The 22599-nt window shown below is 46.3% G+C and overlaps 1 long non-coding RNA gene across 3 annotated transcripts in view; it reads right to left on the bottom strand.

Moving 5' to 3' along the window:
- LOC110353763 (uncharacterized) overlaps positions 1-22599 on the bottom strand; it is a 315225-nt gene that overhangs the window by 22710 nt on the left and 269916 nt on the right. For 2 of the 3 annotated variants that reach the window (XR_011810360.1, XR_011810362.1), the window contains 3 exons: positions 21794-22003; positions 12957-13110; positions 509-589 (listed from right to left, as the gene is read on the bottom strand). This is a non-coding gene — a long non-coding RNA (uncharacterized lncRNA). Of the gene's footprint in view, positions 1-508; positions 590-1526; positions 1652-12956; positions 13111-21793; positions 22004-22599 lie in introns of all 3 variants that reach the window. The other variant, XR_011810361.1, reaches the window with a different exon arrangement.

Raw genomic sequence — 22599 nt, 5'->3', positions numbered from 1 at the left:
AGACTCATCTGCTAGCACCACTCTCCAGGGAGAGCTGCGTGCTTGGAAGATCCCATTCTAGGAACACAGGAAGCCCACGTGCATTTTCCCAGCAGTTTCAACAAGCTGCAAATCAGATCTGTGGTTAAATTGTTTTGAGTGTGCCTATTTACACAAATAATTGTGACAAACACAGCTATAGTTAGGAATAAATTTTCATGTTCTAAAAAGACAGGCTTCTTCTTGAGCATTCACTGACACTGACTATCTGAATGCAAAAAAAAAGGCCACAAGAGCCTCCTTGGACAAACTGCTGTTTCTCATGACGGGGCAGGAACACACAACACAGGCCAAATAACTCGCTTGCAACAGAGATACAAATTCAGATGACTTTGCTAAAGACACATGGGAATAGGAGCACAGAAATTGAAAGAAAACAGGTGTTCTCACCAGAATGAAAATGGGCAACATGCAGCCAGTGTTGCTTTAGCATGATGAACATAGACAGAAACAGAAAAACCAGGCTTACCATGCTGGAGATCCAAGTCCCATTCCCAGCTCCTCTTTCCATTTTCCATATGATCAGGAACATGGCATTTCTGCTCTGCAGCTGCAAGATTAACAGAAATATTTGACCATTTTGCCTGTAAGCTCTGCTGATCACAAGCTCATCGAGACCTCTGCTCAAGACCTAGACCAAGACAACACTAGTTGCCTTCTAATAAATGGATCCCTTGGTGCTGTAGCAAAAGTGTAAGTATGTATGGTTACATATGTATGGCAACTTGCAAATTGCCCAAGAGACACACATGTATCTATCTTCCTTGCCTGGTGCTGCATGTGACACATCCCACCTCTTAACCGCTTTCATCTCAGAGTTCACATCAGGGGAGAAAATAACTGACACAACTCTTTCCAGAAGTCCTGAGGCCAGAAACTTATTTGTGTACTCTCAGAGAGGAATTTGCTGAGGACTTTCTCAAAAATTTAAATCTGAATCAAACTTCAGTATCAAAGCCATGGTTTTGTTGTGTAGGTTGCGCTCTGTCTATCAGGCTTCTGGTTCTGATCCTTTTCAGCGCACTTGGATCCCTGAAGTTTTCATCCACAATGATGATACTTGGAAATACCACACGGCATTTACTAGGAGCTGGCAACTTTAACACTCCTTTGTGCGTATGAGAAACCTCTTAATCTTCTCTTTTTCCCTAAGACAAGCTAGGAAAAGAACTCAGAGGAAATATCTTACTGTAACATTGAGGCTTACAAGTAAGAGCAGAGTCATGAAATGAAAAGCTAAAGGTCCTTAGTCATGCTGAACTTGTTTTTTCAGTTCCTGGGGTTGTTGCCCATCCACAAGAGCTCAGTATGTCGCTATTTATATTTGCTAATAGGTTCCACAAAAGAAAGGATTGTTGTGTAAGTCATTGCCCCAGTCCAGAGTACATGGGGAAATTCCCACGGATATATACAATACAGAGGCAAACAAAGACGTCCAAATATCTGCCTAGTAAAAGATACATCTATCTTTTCAAAGGGTGACATACCAATGTGATGAGGAATTAGTCAAAACACAGGATTAGATCTGGGTTCAAGCTCCAGCTCCACTTTCTCCACACAACTGCAACTTCCCAGCCTCGTGTGGATGGGCTGAGGCTGCTCTGCCTGAGACCTGTGGTCAGGAAACACAGGTGTAGTTTTCAAGAATACCAAAAGGCCTTACGAATACAAGTCAGTGAGATGTGTGCTCCAAACTCCCCATACTTCTTTGGAAGACTTCCAACCCCAGAAGTGAAATAAAAGGCAGAGGACAAACAATGCTGCCAGGCTAACGGAGCTTAATTTTTTCAGTTTCCCATTTACTCTTTGGTTTCACTGAAAAGCACTGATGTTGCGTTCCTGCATCTTTGAGATATGCATCTACACAGACACGCACATTTCATCTATAGGTAAACGCGTACACACAGAGCTAGGCATGGAAGTGTGTCTGTATGTGTAAAGCGATTGAGTACTTACAGGCGGTTTCTATGGTTATCATATACATCGCTCTTATGAGCTGCTTCATTAACCTGCCAATCAGATTGGGTTTGGGTTTTGTTTTTTTTCTCCTCCCTTTCTCTTCCACCCCTCTTCTGTGTTACTCTGTTTTGGAAGTGAAGCATGTGTGTGTCAAGTGCATTATTTCAGACACACAGACACACATGGACGCACGCCCAGAAATTAATGCGGTTCCACTGCTGCCTCCCCAGGAGCTTGGTGCTGGCCAACCCTCCGGACTTCGCTAGCCACCACGATGGCTCACGCAGTCATTTATCACCCAGCCCCTGGCCAGTGGCACGGGGGGGCCTGGCGCTGCCCCCCCAGGCAGCCTGGCTGCTTGCAGGAGGAGGGGGCTGCCTGCAGGGCGCTTGCAGTTTGGAAGCACTGCTGATGGGCTAGTCCCCAATAAACCCCCCAAAAGTGCTGATGTACTGAAAGCAGCTGACACTGATGGATCTGCTCTCATCTTGCCTTTCAGTCCCGCTGCAAGAGAGAAGAGAGAGAGGAAGAGAAACAAAGGCAGAGATTAACTCTTTTGTCACAGAGCTCTGCAGTTTTACAAGGCAAGATAAAGCTGCTGTCCAGGTTGGGTGCAGATGGGACCAGCTCAGCACAGTCTGTCTGACTCTCTATGGAGTCCAAAGCAGGGTGAAAAAGAAGCCTGCACTATGCAATGATTTACTGACAGGGCCAGCGCTGCCTAACAGAGCCTTATAACTTTCCATGGGGTTGCAGCTGCAGCCAGGGAGACCGGCATGCATACTTCTTCCAGACCTGCAGGCCAACAGCTAAACCAGCAGCTCTGCTTGCACCACACCGCTTCAATGTGACGTGGGCATACCCAGGGAGACAAACTCCCCCGGCCTGATTAACACACAGCAGCGTGGACACCTCAGGTGTGTCGTGCACTGCCAGCCAGCAGGGTTTAGTGCTGTGGCTGCAAGCTCCATAAGCATGGTCATCCCAGTGGGATCACACCCTCCTGCACAGTCACCATGGTGTGGACTTTGCCTGTCCACGATGCTAGGCATCAGGCTCCCCAAACTGGGCCTTGAGGTTACATTTGCAATATATACTTGAATATGATTTAATTTAATCAAACTAAAATTTTACCTGATCGATCTGTTTGAGGAGCCGGATGCATACGAAACAAGTTTTTCTTGAAAATATTGTGGTTCCAGGAGGCTCGGCTATGAACCTCCAGTGTGTGTGCCGATGCCATTCTGCAAGGCAAGAAGCATTTGGAAGACTTCTCTCTTCTTTTGCTTTTCTAGAAAGACACTGCCACCTTTCAGGCCTCCACTCTGCTATGGACTACCAACTACATGGGACCATGTACAGAGCTCAAACACAGCTCAAGCTCTGCACTACCTCTTTCAGTACCTCTGCACAGCTGTATTTAGCACTGACAAGACCACGTGTACAGCAGGACCCCAAGTACTCACATGCCCCAGTGGTATGACCGCACACCCTTGGAAAGACAGGCCGTGCTACATTAAGCCTAAGCACACAAGCAGGTAGTTGTATTAATGGTACTAACAAAAGAATAACAACAGTAGTGATAATTATCAGTAAAGATGATCATTTCAATTCTGACTTTGATTTTCATTGATTTGGAGACAGGAAAAGGGATATTGTTTTCTAGGCCATCCCTCAAAGAAATCCTAAATCCATATTGAACTGTTGATCCTTTCTACCTTCAACAGAAAATTCCAAATTGTGTCCTTTGATAAAAAATCTGGACTCCCCTCACCAAGAAAAAGTCACCCCGTGTCACTGAAAAAGACGTTTTACATTGGGAAACACTGCCAAGCTCTAGCCCTGCACAGCTCCGATTCTTGTCTGGATTTTTCAAGCCTTGTTTGCTCTGTGCTTGTGTTCCCCAGTATCCCCAGAAGTTTCAGGCAAACCAGTCACAGGGACAGTACAAATCGTTAGGAATAAAGGGGGCAGGAGCAGGCCCTGGCTGAATGGCAGGGATGTTTCTGGGCTTCTGTCAGGACTGGGACCCTGTAGCACCGAGCCCTGTGGAGCTTTACAAACGCTCAGGAAGAACCTGCCAGCTCTGCAATCCATCCATCATAAGGCGCATCAATAAAGACAAGTACATTATACTGGGACATGGACACACTCCGAAACACAGACACGTCACCACACCGAAAACTCCTGCTCTCACACACACTCCGCTGAGCATGCAATCCTTCCTGAAACGCAAACAAGATCTCCAGGCCAACAAACAGAAAATAGACTTTTTTGGTAAGATTTTTTTTCCCTAGGAAAAAAAGGACTCTCCTTAAAAAAGAAGAAAAAAAGAAAAAGCAGTATTTTCTGAGGAATTCTTAACAGGCTTTTTGTCACATCTTTCAGTTTTTCCTCTATTGCCCCACATTTCCTTTCAACAAAAAATTCGAAAGACTAAACCCTCCCAGACCACAGTAGTGGCTTGCAGAATATTGCTCATGTCTAGAGGATGTTTTTAAATGAAATCTGAAGCTGTGGGTCTGCTCTAGAGCCTGAAAACAACTTGGAAATCTCAAAGTGTCCTACCACACACAAATAGAAAAAATAATGTCACTATGTCAAATGCAGACAGTCTAGGAAACAAACCCACCAAGGAATTATTGATCATCTCTTCACACGTCCTTAATAAAATCTTGGTCTAAAACCTATCCACTATACGCCATCTGACACACACTGAGATGAAATATGCTGCATGCTTTTGGCATCTAACACTCTGATGAACCATTTGTAAGATCTCTGCAGAATTTCACATTCTCAGTAGCACAGTTTTCTAGGGCAGTGATTTTCACTGTATCTGTGGGCTCTTAAAAAAAAATTAGTCTCTGAAGGGCTTAAAAAAATACAATCTGTAGATTGTTGTACAGCTGGTTTGAGCTTGCCTTGCTTAGTAACTTTCACAGAGTTACTTAGGAATAGCCTAAGGTCCCCAGCGATCCTGTGGACCCTGAAACTGAGATTTGCTGTTGTAAGGCTTTTACAGGAAGGGCTGTGTGGGCTGCCTGAACTGCAGCCATGGAGGTTTCCAGTGCCAGGGTTAGTCAGTCCCTGGCCTTAAACACCTCCAAACAGAACACGTCTCCATCTCTGAGCACTGACAGCACTCAGAGGTGCTCAAGTGGGACATCTGAGCAAGCACCAGAAGAGCACTGGTGGAAGGGTGAATTCCTCCTGTGCATAAGCTGTGGAGAAGTGGAGCCTCAAGCAGCTGCAGCAAAGCTGCTCCGTCCTCCTGCAGCAAGGAGAGCAAGGAGCCCAGCCAGCATCCACCATCCCTCCCAGCCCCTGACCCACGCTCCCCAGCTCAGTGCCCCCTGCTCCCTGAAAGATCACAAGGGCCCATTTTACTCCAAGATATGAAATTTGTGTTGTTTCTTTATTGTGCATTAATGAAACCCTGTTTATTCTAGGCTTTTAATTCTTTCCATCTATTATGTTTAGACAACTCATTAACAATCATTTGTTATCATTAGACTTCAATTTTAAGCTTCTTTTCCCAGAGGAGGCAATGCCGTGCTTTTAAACATATTTGCATCATAAACAATTTCAGGGCCCCGTGTGCCATATATTACCCTGGCCTTTCCTCCCTTCTTACCAGCCCTTCTGCTTACCCGGACCTGAAGGCGCCAGAAGAGGCTTTGCCAGAAGAGCCTTGCTGGGATTTGGCCTGGTGCAGGGTGATGCCTGTTCCCCGAGGCCTGCAGCCACAGACGGCTGTGCATCAGGACGGCGTGCATCAGGCCTGGTGCATTAATAGCAAACTCTTGAATCCCAGGTCATGTAATGGTACTCTTTCCACTGGGATTAATGACTACATGCTGCAGCTGAATTCATTAGGGCCTGTTAAAGATATCGTTCTAGCCTGGGATAATGCGTGGGCCTCATTCTGCTCATTTATGGTTGTTCAGCTCCACTGGATTTAGTGAAGTCATTCCTGATTTGCAGCAGGGTCCCCTGTGTGCATGCTAGATAAGCACTACGTCACACTCCGCATTCACTGACAGCTCCCAGCGGGCAAAAATCTGATCCCTGTTATGTCGTGTAAATCCAGATCAACATTCAGTGAGGCTGCAAGGCATCCCTTGGATATGAACTGGCATCAGCGTGCACGGAGTGTGGCCTGCACGAGGAAACCTGCTTTGAGGAGGTCTTTCAGTTATACTGAAAGTAGGGAAAGAGAAACGGGGAGGGGAAAGGCAACCAAGTCTTGCTTGGTTCTTTATTCATCATATGCTGCTCATTGCCAACTCTGCCAGCAAAATATAGGGGAAAAAATCACTAACCTGAAAGCTTTTCGTGTATGTCTTGATTTCTAGACACTCATTCTGAATTGTGCTGGAGGAACGCTGGACGTGCCAGCCATGTCCGCTCTTTCCCACAAACTGGTGAGCAACCTGATGATATCATTTAAAAATAAGATTTTAGCTTATTAATGACATTGCTAGATCATCGCTGTCCGTGCCAAGTCTTGTGCTGGTGCTAATAGGTGGTGCTTGTTGTCCTGATGTGCTGTGATTTTCCTTCTAAAGCTCCCCTGGTGGTGCTACCAGGACAGGAACACATACTTTGGGACTACCATGCTTCGATACAGCCCCTACAATCTCAGATGTCAAGCCACAAGAAAACTGCTGCACAAATCCTCAGCTCTGCACAGCTGTGAACTGGTGCTCAGCTTGGAAGACCTGAAGGCCACGCACAGGCCTTTCACCTGTTTAAAGGCCACTTCACACCACTAAGTGCAAAGGCGGCATTATACTCAGTCAAATTTTGCTGGCTAGAGTACTGAGTAGAGTACATTTTTTCTTTGCTCAGAGCTAAGTTTGAGTTGCGGGTTCTCAGTTGACACAGAGGTTGGCCAGTCTTACAAACACAAGGGGACAGCAAGCCAGGCCACCACACATATTACAACCTTTCATGGGGATGTCCGTAGCTTAAATGAAGATGAAGAAAGTCCATTCCTAATACTGTGGACTGTTAAAGGAGGCTTTACACCTCTGATGAATTCTACAGCCTATGCTTGAGGTAACGATGACCACAGCTGCATGCTGGGCTCCCCTCCCGTGCTGACAGTCTATGGACTTATGGTGGCAAGTGCTTGCTCCCCCTTTAAGGCCTGGAATATGCTTTGGCAGGAGCTGAGATTTGCCAGCTAAAGGCAGTAGTAGCTGAACTGCCCGGGGCTTGAATTAAAAAAAAAAAAAAAAAAAAAAAGCTGCAGATGATGCTTGCAAGCAAGGCTCCACCCTGCATGCTAAGTAAATTCCTGTAATTTTCTATCCTTCCTGTTGTTATTCTGATCCAATTAAAGTCACTGCGGTTAAGTGAAAAGTCATGATTGGCTAATTGGATTTGGGAAGGCAGAACACCCATCAGGGGCCAGGTTTAATTTAGGTTTCCTTAAAATATCTAAAGCCACTGGCAGGCTAGAGGAGGCAAGCTCCATCCTTGGATAGCTCCAGCTCAGCAAAAAGGGATTAGTTAGTTGCTGAGTGAGCTCCCTGCTGACTCGTGTCCATGGAGCTTTCCAATTCCAATGCCTGAGTCAGAGTCCTCCTGTTTTTGGAATCTACCTCCCACAACAGTCCTGCATGGATCTCCCACATGCCCCCTCTAAGTGTCTTGTCCCTGGTTTGGTACTGCACTGATCACCACCTCTCCTGCTTTCTCTAAATATCAGCACAGTCCCCTTCCCAAAAACACGCTCTCCCATGAGAAGGGTACTTCTACACGAGCCATGTACACAGTTGGACATGCTCTCCTGGATTAAATGGATCAGCACACAGAGAGCTCCAAACACTTCTCCAAACGCTGACAGGCCAGCCCCATCCAAATGCCCTATGTACACCTGGGGATCCAATCATCCAGGGAGGTGACCAAGACAAAAAAAGAGTTTCCATGAGTATTTGGAAGAAACCAGAAGCCTATCTGTGGGATTTCCAACATGAGGCATTCAAAACCAGTGTGCCATATCTGCTAAAACCAAAAGGTTCAATTAGGGGCATTCAAATATTTGATATCATCACAGATCCTAAGTACCTTCTCAATTCTAAGCTTCCAATAAGTTTCCAGGATATTTATTCTGTCTTACTACACACCTTGGACATAGAAACATTGAAAAGAAACTAAAAGGACAGCTGACACTCACTTGCTCACCTGATACTGAGAGCTGAGATTTTCAGAAACTCATTAGTTTTCAGGAAACTTGCAATAAAAATATGAGTTAACATTACTGCCACCCTAACTCACCATATGCCATTTGCATTAAGTCAGTAACAATTGAGAAATGTATCCTAATTACATTAAGAAATGTAAACAGTGGTTGGGATAGAATTTAGATTCACAGAATATTTCCAGAATAGCTTTCCCCCCCGCCTCTTTTTTTTTTTTTTTTTTTTTAAAGATAAGGCCTAAACATTTCCAAAAAAAAAAAAAAAAAAAAAGCTCAAGTACTGCAGATCTTGCACCCCAAACACAAGATTTTCAAGATTACTGGTCAGGTTAACACTTGTAAATATCTGCAGCATCAAATGCTGGAAGAATCACTTGAACAATCTTCTGACAATCTTCTGCTCCTATAGAAATAAAGGGAATTAAGATCAGCTAAAGAAATAGACACCTTTACTCCTACCTGTTGCATTTTATGCTGTTACATGGAAGTTGAAATCCTGTCCAGTAGACAGGTGTTTGGCCACAGCAATACAGTTGTATCGTGGCGTTGGCTTTATAATGGAGGAGACCAGGAAGAGAGCATAGACAGATAATCATGTCTGAATAAACTATGCAAGTGATTTTATCTTGCTCCCAGGAGAGGACAACTCCACAGGAAATGGTTTTAGACTATACCTGTCTTTGTCAGCAGGACTCAGTATAAGATAGAAAAAGAGACATTGATATCAAAGTTTCAGTCTAGAGTAGCTCAGGGAAAGGAGAAGATTTCCTAGATGCAGACAAGGTCAGCCAGAACATTTTTGCAAATATTTTGTTTTCAAAAATAAGCTGATTTCTAACAAAGTAGCAGTTATTTGTGAAACATGTCTACCTCCTTAAAATTGTTCAGCCTTTTTTTTTTTATATCGAAATCAGTATTTTTTACTTTGGTTGACACCTGCAGTGGAAATATGTTCCCTGCCCCACTATTTCTAACCCCCTCGAGGATTTTTTCAAGGCTCATTTCAGCTGAGTCCTTTTTTTCGCAAGCCTGGCCCTTCCACCCAAGGATGCTGCTGCTGAAAAATCTTTAATATCATCTATGCTTTTACGCAAAAGTCTAACACATGCTTCCCTCCCTGTGGCCTTGGCAGTAGTGGACCACAAGTCAGAAATTGCCAGGACCCAGGCTCCCAACCCCTCCTGATCTTGGCATTGACTGCCTTTCAGAATCTGGCCCCTGAGGCTTCACAGTTGGCTCTCAAAAAAGGAAAAGGGCCCCTCCTTAAAATCACAGTCCGTGCAAGTTTGTGTCTTCCATGAAAATTAACATGCTGGACAGCAGATGGGACAAACACATGCTACAGGCCAGATCCTCACATTGGTTACATCAGCATCATCTGCAAACTTGAGGGAACAAGGGCAAACAATGGAACTAGAGCAATTTACACAAGCAGTAGGTCTGGCCTCCTGCTGGCTAACAGTAACAGTTTGGATTTTGAAGCAGGTTGAAAGAGAGCAAGACACCATTATCCAAAAGTCCAGTCCACTATAAAGTCTCTGTAAGTGGGCCCATTCTGTGACCCTTCATATCTCAGCATCACTTTGCCAAGCAACAGGCTCTGCAACCACTTCAGTGGCCCACGGTTACAGAGGTGACTTAATTTTCACCTCTCTCGTCTGTGCCTGATTTCTTCCTCCTAAAACTATGTGCTTATAGTACAAATAATCAGGGGTGCAATCTCATGGAAGTTACTGGCAGCATCCTGCAAAAGAGCAAAGCCCACAGTATTCAGACAGTGCACAGAAGAAGGGGGCACGACACTTTGCAAACAAAACATTTTCCTTTGGAAAGCCTTGGCATCTTCGAACAGAAGATCCAGATCTTGAGCCAGTTCTGCCCCCAGTCAGCTCTCTCCTTGATTCTCAGCCTCGCTAATCAGAGGGTGCTCATTCTCACTTACATTTCTAACTGATAGCTTTTTTTCGACCACCCTCAAGACCAGAAGGGCCATATAACTTCATGGTTCTGCACAAGCCCCCCTTTTCTCAAGTTTTCACACGTCCTATTCTTTGGGATACAATGTCTTCAGTTCCTTCCACTCATGCTACACATAAATATGTCAATTTATTCTTTTGCACTCTTGGAGTTGGCACTTTACTGCTTTAGAATGCTGTGAAAATTCCAGCTGGAGAGTAGGAGCAGCAAGGATTACCTGCCTAGATAGTCAGAACTTGGATTTCTGACAACAGTGAACTGAGAATAAGCCTCTCTGGTTTTGGATCCTCCAGTAAGTGTAGCACAAAGATTTCTGTGCTCCCAGGTCAAACGTGTCTCCTTCATGGACAGGCTCTCTGGACACATCTGGCATGTTATCAAATTAATTTCCATTGAGCTTGATCCAATGTTCATCAAAGTCAATGGTGACATTTCCTGGGTCGTGCTGGAGGTCCAGTAATGCTCCATACCTTCCCATATGTAATCATTTAATTACCTCCCATTAATTACCTCTGCAGTGAGCTTTAAGACATTAAGTCTGCAACATCTCTTTCTTATGCCTCCTGGATCAGGCCTGTGCCCAGGAGAAAGGAACTGGCCTGGCCTGTATTAGAGGAAGAGTCCTACAGACAGTTCATTCGCCCACAGGAGACTCAACAGCAAGGGGAAAATACATTTAGCGTTACTTGTCTTGATCAGGATCTATTTCCTAAAGGACTCTTCAGAGCACAGAATTCTGGCTGCACGTATATGTACACACATGCATGTCTGCATGCACGCATGTCTGCAGATAACCATTCCCAAAAGGTCAAAGAGGACTGATACTCTAAAAACAATAAAGCTCTTAGCTCAACTTCAAGGAAGAGGCAAAAGCAAATGATCGGGGGGAGACAGAGAGAGGGGGGAGATAGAGAGAGACAGAGATAAAGAGAAAAAACCGAGGGGAAGATGATTTTCTATCAACAAAACAGCAGGGACGAATTCTAGTTCATCTCATTGGAAACATCTCCTTCGTGTGCAAACAGCGCCTGGAGCCAGCACTAATCTCCCAGATTAAAGCCTTTTAATAGCAATTAGTCCTCTCCATGCACTAACCCACTGGACACTCCACTGCATATTTGGGAAAGGGGGGAGGCTGGAGGGAGTGTCACCAAGAGTTTAACTCATAATTGCCCTGATATGTCCAAATGCTTGTCTCCCACACACACGCCTGTGCACAGGCCAGGTGCCGGCAGTGAATTCTGTTTGATTGCAGCAGAAAATAAGGCCGTAACAGCTAGAGCTGGATGTCGCACGTGTAAACGCCCGTCTGAACTGGATCAAGTCCAAAGACGGGAGGTGGGATTTCAGAATGCCACCATGGCAGGCCAGAAGCATCAGCCAGCCAGTCGGAAGCACTGACCTACCACCAGCTCCAAGGGCTGCCCCAGCTGGCAACAGGCAACAGCCACAGCAACAGGGTGTCCTTAGAGCTACCTTCATGCTACCAGCCTGCTGAAGCAGCCCTGGTACTGCTCCTCCCTAAGACACTCTCCACGACCCCTCGATAAAAGGATGAGAGACTCCTTTTAATTGTTTTTGGTTGGTTCATCTCCGTATCCCACCCAAGGCCTTTTGTGACCATTCTGTGAGTGTTTACAGTAAACACGAGCTGGTGCCCCATCTGGGACTGGCAGAGGGAGCAGCTCCCACCTCCTGCACAGGGCGTGAGGGAGCCAGATTGCTACATCAAAGAAACCCAGGTCCTGCAGAAAAGGACCTCAGATTGCATACCAGCCCCCATTAATATAATGAGCAGCTTGGCTGAAATGGCTGAGAGAGGGAACGGGAAAGCAGAAGACACTGGTGCGAAACAGCAGTCTCTGCACAGATACTCTGAACTTCCCAAATGACAAGCCAAGCAGAATTTCTTGGAAGGAGCCACATCAGCTGCCCTTCGAGCCATTAGACCACACAAACAGGACAGAGAAAAACCTTCCGTGAGGTGACTGTAAGGAGGGGAGGGAAAAGGACCCTGAGCCATTATTATCATCTCCCCCATGAGCAGCAGGAGCTGCCAGAACCCCTGCACAACCCGGTGGTGCCCCCCACCCTTTAACACACACAACATCCATAGGGGTACTGCAATTACTATTCAGGCTGGGGGCTGAAGATAGTCTCCTGGCCCTTCTTCTAATGTAAGGTTATTGTAATTGATATGAAGGTAATTGATAATGTGTTACGGTGAATAATGTCTTCAATTTTCTGCTAAATCCCATTTTTGTAGCCATCTGGGCTCCTCCAACTGCCCCCCTGGGACGCAGAGTAATAGATAGTAATTATTCTCAAGTCATTTACTTTTTCAAAGTGTTTAGTGCTTATCTGTTTTACAATTAAAATGGAAACGACCCTGATTCACTTCCTTTCTTTTTTATTTAAATAGCATTCACACACACACACACACACTCTCCTACACGCACTGGAGCCTGGAGGGTGTGTGCCTGTATGTGTGAGTGCATGTGTGTGCATTATTGTCATACAGAAACACACAGGACAGAGGCATGTGGTTCTTCATGCACCTTCACTGTCACACTGCGAGAGTACAATCACGCAACACTCACAGAAATACAAATTGTGTTCCTTCCCCCTGCTTGTCCCCATGGTGACGCTCAGAGTGAATGCCTCAGAGCACCCCACAGAAACACCTCTGGGGAGGGATGCATCCAGCGCACAACTTAACAATGCAACACCTCACCACAACCCACCCCAGAAACACACCACAAAATATACTTACCTGACCTCTGTCAGGGGACCGTACGTTTTCACAGGATCAGCCACTGATCTAGAAATCAGCTGCAAGTGCATCAAAGCGGTACGATTTCACGCCAGCACCGGTAAGCTGCACGATGATAAACCTTCAAGTTGTAGCAACACCGGCACAGTCACACCTTGAAGAGTGCAGTTAGGCAGAAAAATGCAGAGACACAGATCAATATACAGTAGAGGCCAGAATACACATGTAAATAAACTAATGTAAGCTATTAAATGCACTGCCAACACAAGCATGCTTTGCGCAGCAGCTGAGGCTATTTCAGGTTACGATCCAAAGTTCCCCAGCACCAGGAGAACCCCTTCAGGTTCTGCCTCAGCTTGGGGTATGCCAAGTGAGATGTAAACGAGCGTATCTATGAGGTTCATGGGGAGCCACCACGCAGGACTGAGGGAGTACAATAACAGTTATAGCCTAAAATCCTAACCAATTTCAAGCTGAACTCCAGCATGCAGAAATAAACCCTGTGGAAATGCTGATGTTTCTATAACGATTTGAGAAGGAACTTGAATGACGGGCTGTGTGGCCCCTAAGACTTGGGAATGGCACTGTACAGCTGATTTTTAGAGCCTATACCCTGCCATGCTCTCCCATCTCCATGCCTGTCAGCAGCCTGCACAGTTTGACTGCAGTAAGAGTTATTTCTGCTGTCTTAAAGTTTCAGCCTGTGTCCCAGAGTCCTCAAAGACATGTCCAGGTGGTGTGAGAAGTAAGAGCTGAGGAAAGGAAAGATGGTGAGGATCCTGGGACAACCCTCTGAGTGCTTTATAGGTTCAAAGTTGCAAGCATTCATCCAGGCTTCAAGGATCAAACCTTTTAAAGATGACTGCTCATGTCCAGTCATGACTTAGACCAAACAAGCAGCTTGCAACTGAAAGAGCCCGGCCTTTGCATCTGAAGACAGACTCAAAGCGTAGGCCACTATTTTAGAAAAACTTTTATGGCACTGAATTTGGATTATAAACCAAACCTTCCCTGACAGACACCTGTAGCCCTGGTGCTCAACCCCTCCCCAGCGATGGCACAAGTAACCAGGGCCTCCATCCCACCACTTGGTGACCCAGCCGGGGCAGCAGCTCGCTATGGGACCTCCTGTGACCTCCTCAGAGCAACGGGGAGGAGAAGCAGGGCCCCTGGGAAAGGGCATCTTGCACCGCTCCTTCTCCAAACGCTGGGATATGGAGCCATTGCCTAACGCAGCACACGGGCGAGTCAATCTTTGTACAATTAATTGAATTCCATACACATATTTTCGCCTGTCTGAAGGAGCAGATGACAGCCCCCACAACCATGGCACCAGCAGAGGTACTTGCAGGCCTTCCTCCCCCACTCCCAGTGAACCACTGGAGCGCTGCTGTCCCTTGCTGCCAGGCAAGGGTGGCCCGGGGCTTGGAGCAGGAACAACCTGCCATGCTTTTGTCTAAGACTGTAACTGTTGGGGGCTGTTGAGCTGCTGTTTTTTCCCCCTCTCTCCCCGTTTCCTTTTTAATTCTTTTTAATGACTTTCCCCAATGCAATCGGCAGAGGACCGCGCAGAGACTGCTTCCCCCTGCTGAGAGGGAAACAAGACTGAGGGAAAAGGGCACCAAGGGACCTGTTCGCATTCTCTATTCATCTCTGCCAGCCCCCGTTCCCCGGTGACTAGCCCCACGCAGCCGGGCTGCACAGAGCTAGCACGGAATGAAGCAGAACCTGAGCCAGGAGAAGCTCAGCCGGCACCACGGGGCCCGGCTGTGACAGGCATACCAAAGCAAGCCAGGGCATCCCAACCACGAGCGTGGCCCATATGGTCCTGCCGCAAGGGCAGCAGTGTGGGCTGAGGAGGGGGGGAATGGGCTGTGGGTTTACACAAGCCCTGCAGAAGTCCCCTAACCAGGTGAAGCGGATGGAGCCCACAGCTCTGCTATTAGGGCATGCACATGAGCGCTGCAGCTCAGGAAACCTGCTGCTGGGAAGCCATGGAGCCTGGCAGAAGCAGAGCTCGAGACTCCTGCACTACTCACAAACTCCCAGGCACTCCCAGGCGATGCCATCCTTTGTTCCAGCAGCTCCCCCAGCTCCAACCTGAGAACAAGCCTGGTTGAAGCCAGATGGCTCTTCTTCCATCTGCTCCCCGGTACTCGGCCACGTACACATCAGGGAGCAGGGTGACTGGCTGGGCAGGGAGGAGGACAAGATGGGAAGCACTGCAAGGAAGCAAAGTTTGCTCCAGCTGGTCCTATTTGGTGAAAGCCAACCCCTTCTTACCCGGTCCCCACCCCAGCCAGCTGCAGGGAGCGCCTCACCTTGGCAAACAGCCCCCACACTGCACTGCACATGGGACAGCTCTGGAAAAGCAGCTGCTGCCATAGCAGGCTCCCCTGATTGCCAGGCTGCTGCTAACGAGCCATGCATATGCCAGGGTTGCAGAGAGAGGGGGAGAGCACTGGGCTGCCAGTGGCATGGGCTGGAACAGAGGAGCTGGTGTGGTGAAAAAGCCATGTGCTTACTGTACTGCTCGTCTCTGCAGGGGTCGCCTGTCCCAGTTCAATCCTTAGCATTTCCAGCACCAACGAGATGTAATCTGCTGCACCATGTAATAGTTATTTGATAATCGATCGCCTTCCAACAGGAAGCTTCAGAGCATTTTGTATCAGGTAGGACAACTTTAACTAGCTTTGCTTTCTGCTGGAGGAATCCATATTCTGTGCTATGTGCGTTCACTGATTCTGGAGGTTTTCCACTGAGGAAAAAGGAAAATCTCAAACTGCTCCCCTCCTTGGAAATTTTTCTGCAGGGGGAAACAAACAGTCCTCTATATTACATCAAGATGCAGTAGGTACAAGCAGAAACAGAGCCTGCCTGTGCTCAGTGCTACAATAATTATGTTTTTAAAAAAGTCACAGGAGGACAGAGCCTTCAAATTTGAGAAATCTTGCAGGGAATGGGGGAACTGAAGCATACAGAAGCCTCCAGGCACATGCCTGTGAGTTAGTAAGAGGATACAAAAGATTCATGTATGCTAAGATTCTGTCATAAAAAGTGAGCAATCAGTAGCATGCAGGGAAACCCGGGGGAATAGGTTTTCATCTCTGGGAGGGTGCCCAACTTTGTGTTTTCCCTGAAAAAAAGACGACAGCAACATGTGCTGCAAAATGACTTGAAGTCTGTGACCGTGAGGGAAGGAGTCATAGTAAGTATCACAAAAGCAAGCCAAACTCCAGCTGGAGCCCAAAAGCTATACCTATGTAATTCTCCTCAGCGTGGTGGCAGAACACCCTGCTGTGATCTCAGTTCCAAGCCAGGCAACTTGCTCAACTTGCCATGAAGTCTACACCACAGTTTAGCTCTAAAGTGAAAAGCTTTCTGATAGAGATCCTACAAACAAGCAGGGCATCAACCTACTCAGTGTGAAGCGCCACCATAGAGAACTCTTGGTCCGTGCCATAAAAGAAAGGAAGGTACAAACTCCTCTGACGTTCCCACTGCCCTGCCAGCTTCCAGGTAGATGAGAAGGATTGAGAGAAACACAGAAATATAGTCTGGAAAAAGCAATGTAATAACCCCCACGTTGCCTTGTCGAGACCAATACATACAAATCATCCCTGGTTGATGTTCTGGAACATGTCCAGTCAAGATCCCAGAAGTTACATGGGTAACCTCTACCAGTGCTTCCATGCTCTGTGAGATAGCAAGGGCTTTCTACTACCCAGTCTCCTCCTTTCTAGAGATACCTGTTTCTTTCTGCTCATTAGCAAATGGGCACAAAAAATGGTTGTTCTCACTCTTCTCTATATAATCCATTTACATGCTGGGAAACTGAGCGTTTCACACCCATAGTTTTCTCTCCTACATTCCTTTAAAGCAGTTCCTTAACCTCCCTTCATAGTACCCGGTTTCCAGCTTCATCCTTGCTATTTTTTATTGACACCCTCCAACAGACCAACACAGCCCTGGAACTGTGGCGTTCAGCACTAGACAAGACCCCACTGCAGGACACCAGAGAGCTGCAGGAACCTCTTTGTGCCTTAGCAGTGACCCTGGCATTTATATAAACCAGACCCAACGATGTCCTTCCTGTAAAAGTGCAACATTAGTAATTAACCCTGTTTGTAAACTGCCCTCACTCTGCAATGCACCAGTTACCCCATTGCTTAGCCACACTGTGCCTTTGCAGCTATTGAATATTACTTGCCCAGTTTTAGTTTCTCCAGCATATCAAACTGCGTTCAGTTACAACCCTGTTGTCCAACAGATTTGCAGCCTTCTTCCAGCTCACTACCTCCTGCATACTTTCTCTGGTTGGTTTCCATTTTATTATCAAAATGATTAACACAAATATTGATCAGAAGTAGACCTAGGCCAAACCTCTGCAAAAAACTCTGTTCCTTTTCAAGGATTAATTATGTCACGAATAAGGACCATGTTATATCCAGACAGCAGTAACTAGCATGAGTAGAAATCAGACCTGTGCTGAAGCCTGATCCAACCACATCCTGAATGAGTGCAAAGCAGATATCAATGTGAGGGAAAAAAAAAAAAATCAGTTCTAAAAAATCAGAACAGAGATTCAGCAGAGCATGACTGATAACTGGAAACTGGTCTTCAGCTCAAGCTGGGGTAGAAATCTGGGGAAATCCCAGGACTACACTTCCAGATGAAATACTTGTTGACTGCCATTCCCTTTCTGGCCTAATGGACTGGAAGAGAGGAACAGAGAGAATCTGAAACTCTCAGCAGATTGCTTCCAGGTCTGGCGTTTCTCTTGCAGTATGTGAGGATGCCAAGCAGCAGCAGGGGATAATCAGAGTGGTTAGAAGATGTGCTTTCCTTCTGCTCTGCCATTCTATAGCACTTCATCCTGGTGAAGAAAATTGGGAATAGGAAGATTTGAGGTTGTTAAAATAAAAATATAAAGTGAAATTCTGAAATGCTGAAGCTTTAAAAAATGCTTGAATACAAGTATTTGTCTAACATAAGAATAAGACACTGGGCTTATTGGAAGTTGTCTTCACAATATCTTAGTAATGAAGAAAACAAATTTTCAATTTTAGTAAGCACTGGAAATTTGGAGGAATCCTCCACAAAAGTAATTCGGGAACAGCTAGATGTGCAGAAAGCAAGTAACCCAACCTCACAGGAGACTGGGGGAAGAGAGGGGAGGTGGGGGAAAGCAAGTACAAAAGCTCCTCCATGAAGATATTTAAAACACTGGGTTGAAATAGCATCACCACAAGAGATGAAAGGGCAGAAGGGTATTTACAGCAAGTGACACTTCCCTGCTCACTGGATTATATTTACCACTCAGTCTTCCCCTTGACATGTGATGCAATCTCTGGGTCTCCTGCTGGAGTTTCGGGGTTGCAGATTGACAGACTGTTTAGGTACAAGGCCAAAACAATTACATCCAGGTAGAGACTACACAAACTCATAGTTGCACAACCCCACAGGCCTGTCCAGAGGGAACAGAGAGACAATGGCAGCACAAATGCTCCTTGAACAAAGCAGCAGGGAGATTTGGCAGATATCATGCTGGCTGGTAGCCAGAGGGTCCATGAGCCTAACAGCTCTGATCCACGCAGCACAACAGTAACCAGCTCACAGCCACAGAAGACAGGTTTACAGAGGCTTTGAGAAGCCAAATAACACATCCTTGCAAACCAGGATGAGCTAAAAATAAGCTATTACAAGGCCAAAAAAATAAAAATAAAATTCAGAAGGCAGGGAAAACACATTTAAAAATATGTACACTGATCTACTACATATAGGTACTGATAGATAGCAGGGAGTCTCTGTGTACCTGTTTGACCTACCTGTGGTATAGATCCATCTATAGGGGTTTGAAAACTAACTTAAAGCAATTCTGCTCAATTTCAGTTTTCTAAAATCATTAAGACCTTCCCTCTTTCCTTCTGGAAAAGGTCAAAAAAGGCCAGTGAATTTTTAGAATAAAAAGGTAAGAGTTGCCACACACACAAAATAAACGTAAAACAAGGAACAATTCAATGGACCCAATGTAGTCAATGGATTAGTTTGGTCTGAGATCCCTCTCCAGATTTCTCTCCTGAAGTACTATGACAAAACATATTCTTAGAGAACCAGGCATGAACACCACCTGGTAAGACCACCTTTGTCTCACAGAACTTGCTCAATACAAAGGAAGCCAGGAGAATGCAGACCAAAGGAGAGCAATATGGAAATACTGAAGCATTGCAAGCTTTGATTCCCTATCCAGACCTTCAAAACTGCACAGAAGAAATGTGCTTCTTGCTGGAGACTATGTCAAAACAGTGCTCTGATATCACTGCTGCTCACAGAGCCCTTGAACAGAAAATAGCACCAAAACCTACCCATTCTCTGCTCCAACCAGTACTGCTGCACACTGCTACATGGCAGTTCTAGACACTCCAGACCCATCCTAAACAAAACCATCCCACAGCATCACTCTCCTTTCTGTCAGGAACTCTCCTGTAGTGAGGAACTCCTTTTTCCCACTGTCTTGCATACTCCCTGTGACACAGTCACGTAAGGTCTCGGGGATGTACCTTGCTCACCTTGCTCACCATATTCAGTTTCCCTGTATGACTCCAGCTCTCTCCCTCTGGAGCCTAACACAGCCTGTATTGGCCCCCAGCATGCAGCCAAAGGCCACACCTTCAGCCCAGCATCACTCAGCAGAACCCAGCCACGGACAGCAGCCAGGGCACTGCACTGGGGTCAGCTGAGGTTATGCAGGAGCTGAGACACACCAGGCCCCCATCCCCTGCCAGAGGCTGCATGCATCTCTGCCCTGCTTCCCCTGGCAGGACAGGAGCTCTCCCTCCATCCCTTCACCTCCGCCCTCTGCACCCTGATAGCGTAGGACACGCCACCCCTGCACAATCCACCTGCAGCAGCCAGGTGGGCACTTCTCGTCCCTGCTGCCTCTCCCGGGCTCGCCTCTGTGCAGCCAGGCAAGCCCGCTGCAGGGTGAGGCAGGTCATGTAGAACCCGGGGCGGGGGCCGAAACGCGTCTCCCCAAGATGACTTCAGCTGCATTCCAGCGAGCCTGGCAACCTCCCGCACACACAAATAAAAGGAAATGAGAAACTCAGCAACAAAGAAACTGGCAGGGAAGCCACAGAGGCACACAGGAACGGGAAACGAGATTAAACACAGGCTCAAGAGCCCCGGCGTGCTGAGCCTTCCTCTCTAAAGCCTCCCTTTAACTTTGATGGGGGGGCACAGGAGTCTTCTTTTCACTTGAAAGGGCAAGAGGAGGGGCTGGATAAAAGGGATCCAGCATTATCCGGAATTGAGAGCACAAGAACGTGATACAAAGCTTAAAAAAAAAAAAAAAAAAGTTAAGTGCAGGCACCCAGCTACCCTGCATGCCTTCCTTGGTGGAAATCAGAAGCTGAGGTCTGAATCTGGGCAGAGAAGAGATCAAAGTGGAGACATTACAGGAAGAAGTTTAATAAAGCTTAATGCAAAGTAGTTTGGTGAGCCCTCTTCCCAATTTCCCACTTTTTTTTTTTTTTCCTATTTAACTATAGGAAAATGGTCATTTGAAGTCTTGCAATTTATGATGGGAGACATTAATCTAAATTGGTACACATATACTAGCCAAGAGTCCATCCCAATATATTAGGCCACATAACTGTGTTTATAGGCATTAGGATAACTCATAAACATGCTCAGACTTCTGGCTAGCAGTGGAACTATTTAAATAAATTTGTTGCAATACTGAGATGGATTTCATTTGTAGTATATTCTCCAGCATCTATAACACACCTTAAAGAAGTCTTTGTTAAGGCCGAGTCAGAGCCCTGTGCTCTGTACATCATTAGCTCTGTGGTTTCCCATATGGAACATACATGTTGTGGAGCTGTCTGATCACGGATGTAACACATCTACCTTGTCCTTCATGCATCGTTTAATCCTCAGACACTGAAGTGGGGAAGAAGACAACCCTTTCCATCAGAAGGATGGCCAGTTTTGGAAACTAAGGGGGAAACGTACAGAAAAGCCCCACAGTCCTCTCTCTCCAGATGAGAGAGGACAAATTCTCCATGTAGAGTCATGGCAGTACAAGACAGTGGGCAAGGAATTTGTAGCAGGCCTGAGAACAGCCCCAAACAGCTGTTCATCCAAAGCTAAGTCTGATTCCTTGGAAGAGATCCTTTCCTCTTCTACCACACCGTTGGATGTCAACAGGATTATTGGTAAAGAAAAAAGTTTACCCGTTCCAGACACACACTTAGCACACACTTGGATCTTTCCCCATGTTCTTTAAACAACCACAGCAGGTAGCAACAAAAAGTCAAGGGGAGCCATGGGACTCAGAAGCCCTGTCTCAGTTCTGAATGCTCTGGCGGTACAAACTTGGCACACGCCTGTGTAGCACAACTCCGGAGTTACCTTGGACAGCCTGCTGCCAAGCAGACACCATCCTGTGATCACTACCTGGGAGCACTATCTCCCACAGATCAGTTCAAAAGTAGTCTAGCATTCCAGATGCCTGACTGAGCATCTCTGTATCACCGACCACCTCAGCAGGCAGACTGGCATCATTTACATAGAACAGCAGTGAAGGGAACTAGGACTGGGACAGTAGGCTCTGCCAGGACTTCAGTGCAGCAGATCTACCGTATGTCTCCTCCACTGCCTGCCTCTGAGGGTCACAACTGGTGCATAAAGGGAGGGCACAGCCTATTGGGGTAAAAACAAAAACAAAACAACAACAACAACAAAAAAGCAAGTAAAAAAAAAACCAACAACATATTCGGGGCATACTTGCCCAGTGATAGAGGGAACTGTGATGACAGCAAAGTTTAAAGTACCTGGTCATTTTGCAGAAAGGAACAGGAGAGGGCGACTTGGTCAGATGTCCGTACGTCCTGCTTCAAGAGGTAGACAACAGGTCTACATACTCACTCCATATTGATGACATATTGTCCACAACACACTCCATATTGATGATTGGTTCATATGGCATGTAAGAGGTAACACTCTATTCAAGGTGTTTGAGGTTTACTCCCAAGCTTCTTTTGCTGAAAGAAAGGGAAAAAAAAAAAATAAGAGAGGAGCAGAGTTTTCTACTCATTTCTAGTTTTCTGGGGAACAACGTTCAACATCCATTGACAAACTTTCCCTTACAAGTTCACTCACAAAAGACGTGCTTTATGACATGTCAAAGTCAAAGGGCTGGATTCCTGGCTCTATAAACACAATGGATCCCAAGGGACTTCTACAGCGAATCCATGGACAGGGAAAATAGTTGTAAAGTTCAAACACTGGGACAGTATTTTCAAGACAGTATGAAGTGATCATTGTAGAGCTGGGACACTTCTTTCCATTTCTGCCACTGCATCTTGGTGAGCCTCTGACCCATTCTGGACTTGAAATTCCCTATCTGCAGAACTAGAAAATGGTGCTTTAGGCCTGTGTCCTGACCCTGTTCTGCCCATATCCCATGGGAACTTTCACCCACCATCATCCACCAGGACCAGGTGCAGGGCTGAGTCCACCTTCATTGTCCCACCTCCGTATTGCCTACCTAGGTTCATCAAAGGGGTGGGAGCATAGGGCGGAAAAGTAAAGGAGCTGGGCCTTACCTCCAGAGTTTCTACAGGATTTTGGGGCAGAG

The sequence above is a fragment of the Anas platyrhynchos genome, chromosome 6 (genome assembly GCF_047663525.1).
Source record: "Anas platyrhynchos isolate ZD024472 breed Pekin duck chromosome 6, IASCAAS_PekinDuck_T2T, whole genome shotgun sequence".
NCBI lineage: Eukaryota > Metazoa > Chordata > Aves > Anseriformes > Anatidae > Anas > Anas platyrhynchos.
Note: the sequence above shows the minus strand (reverse complement) of the source record. Positions and strands in the feature narration are given on the sequence as shown.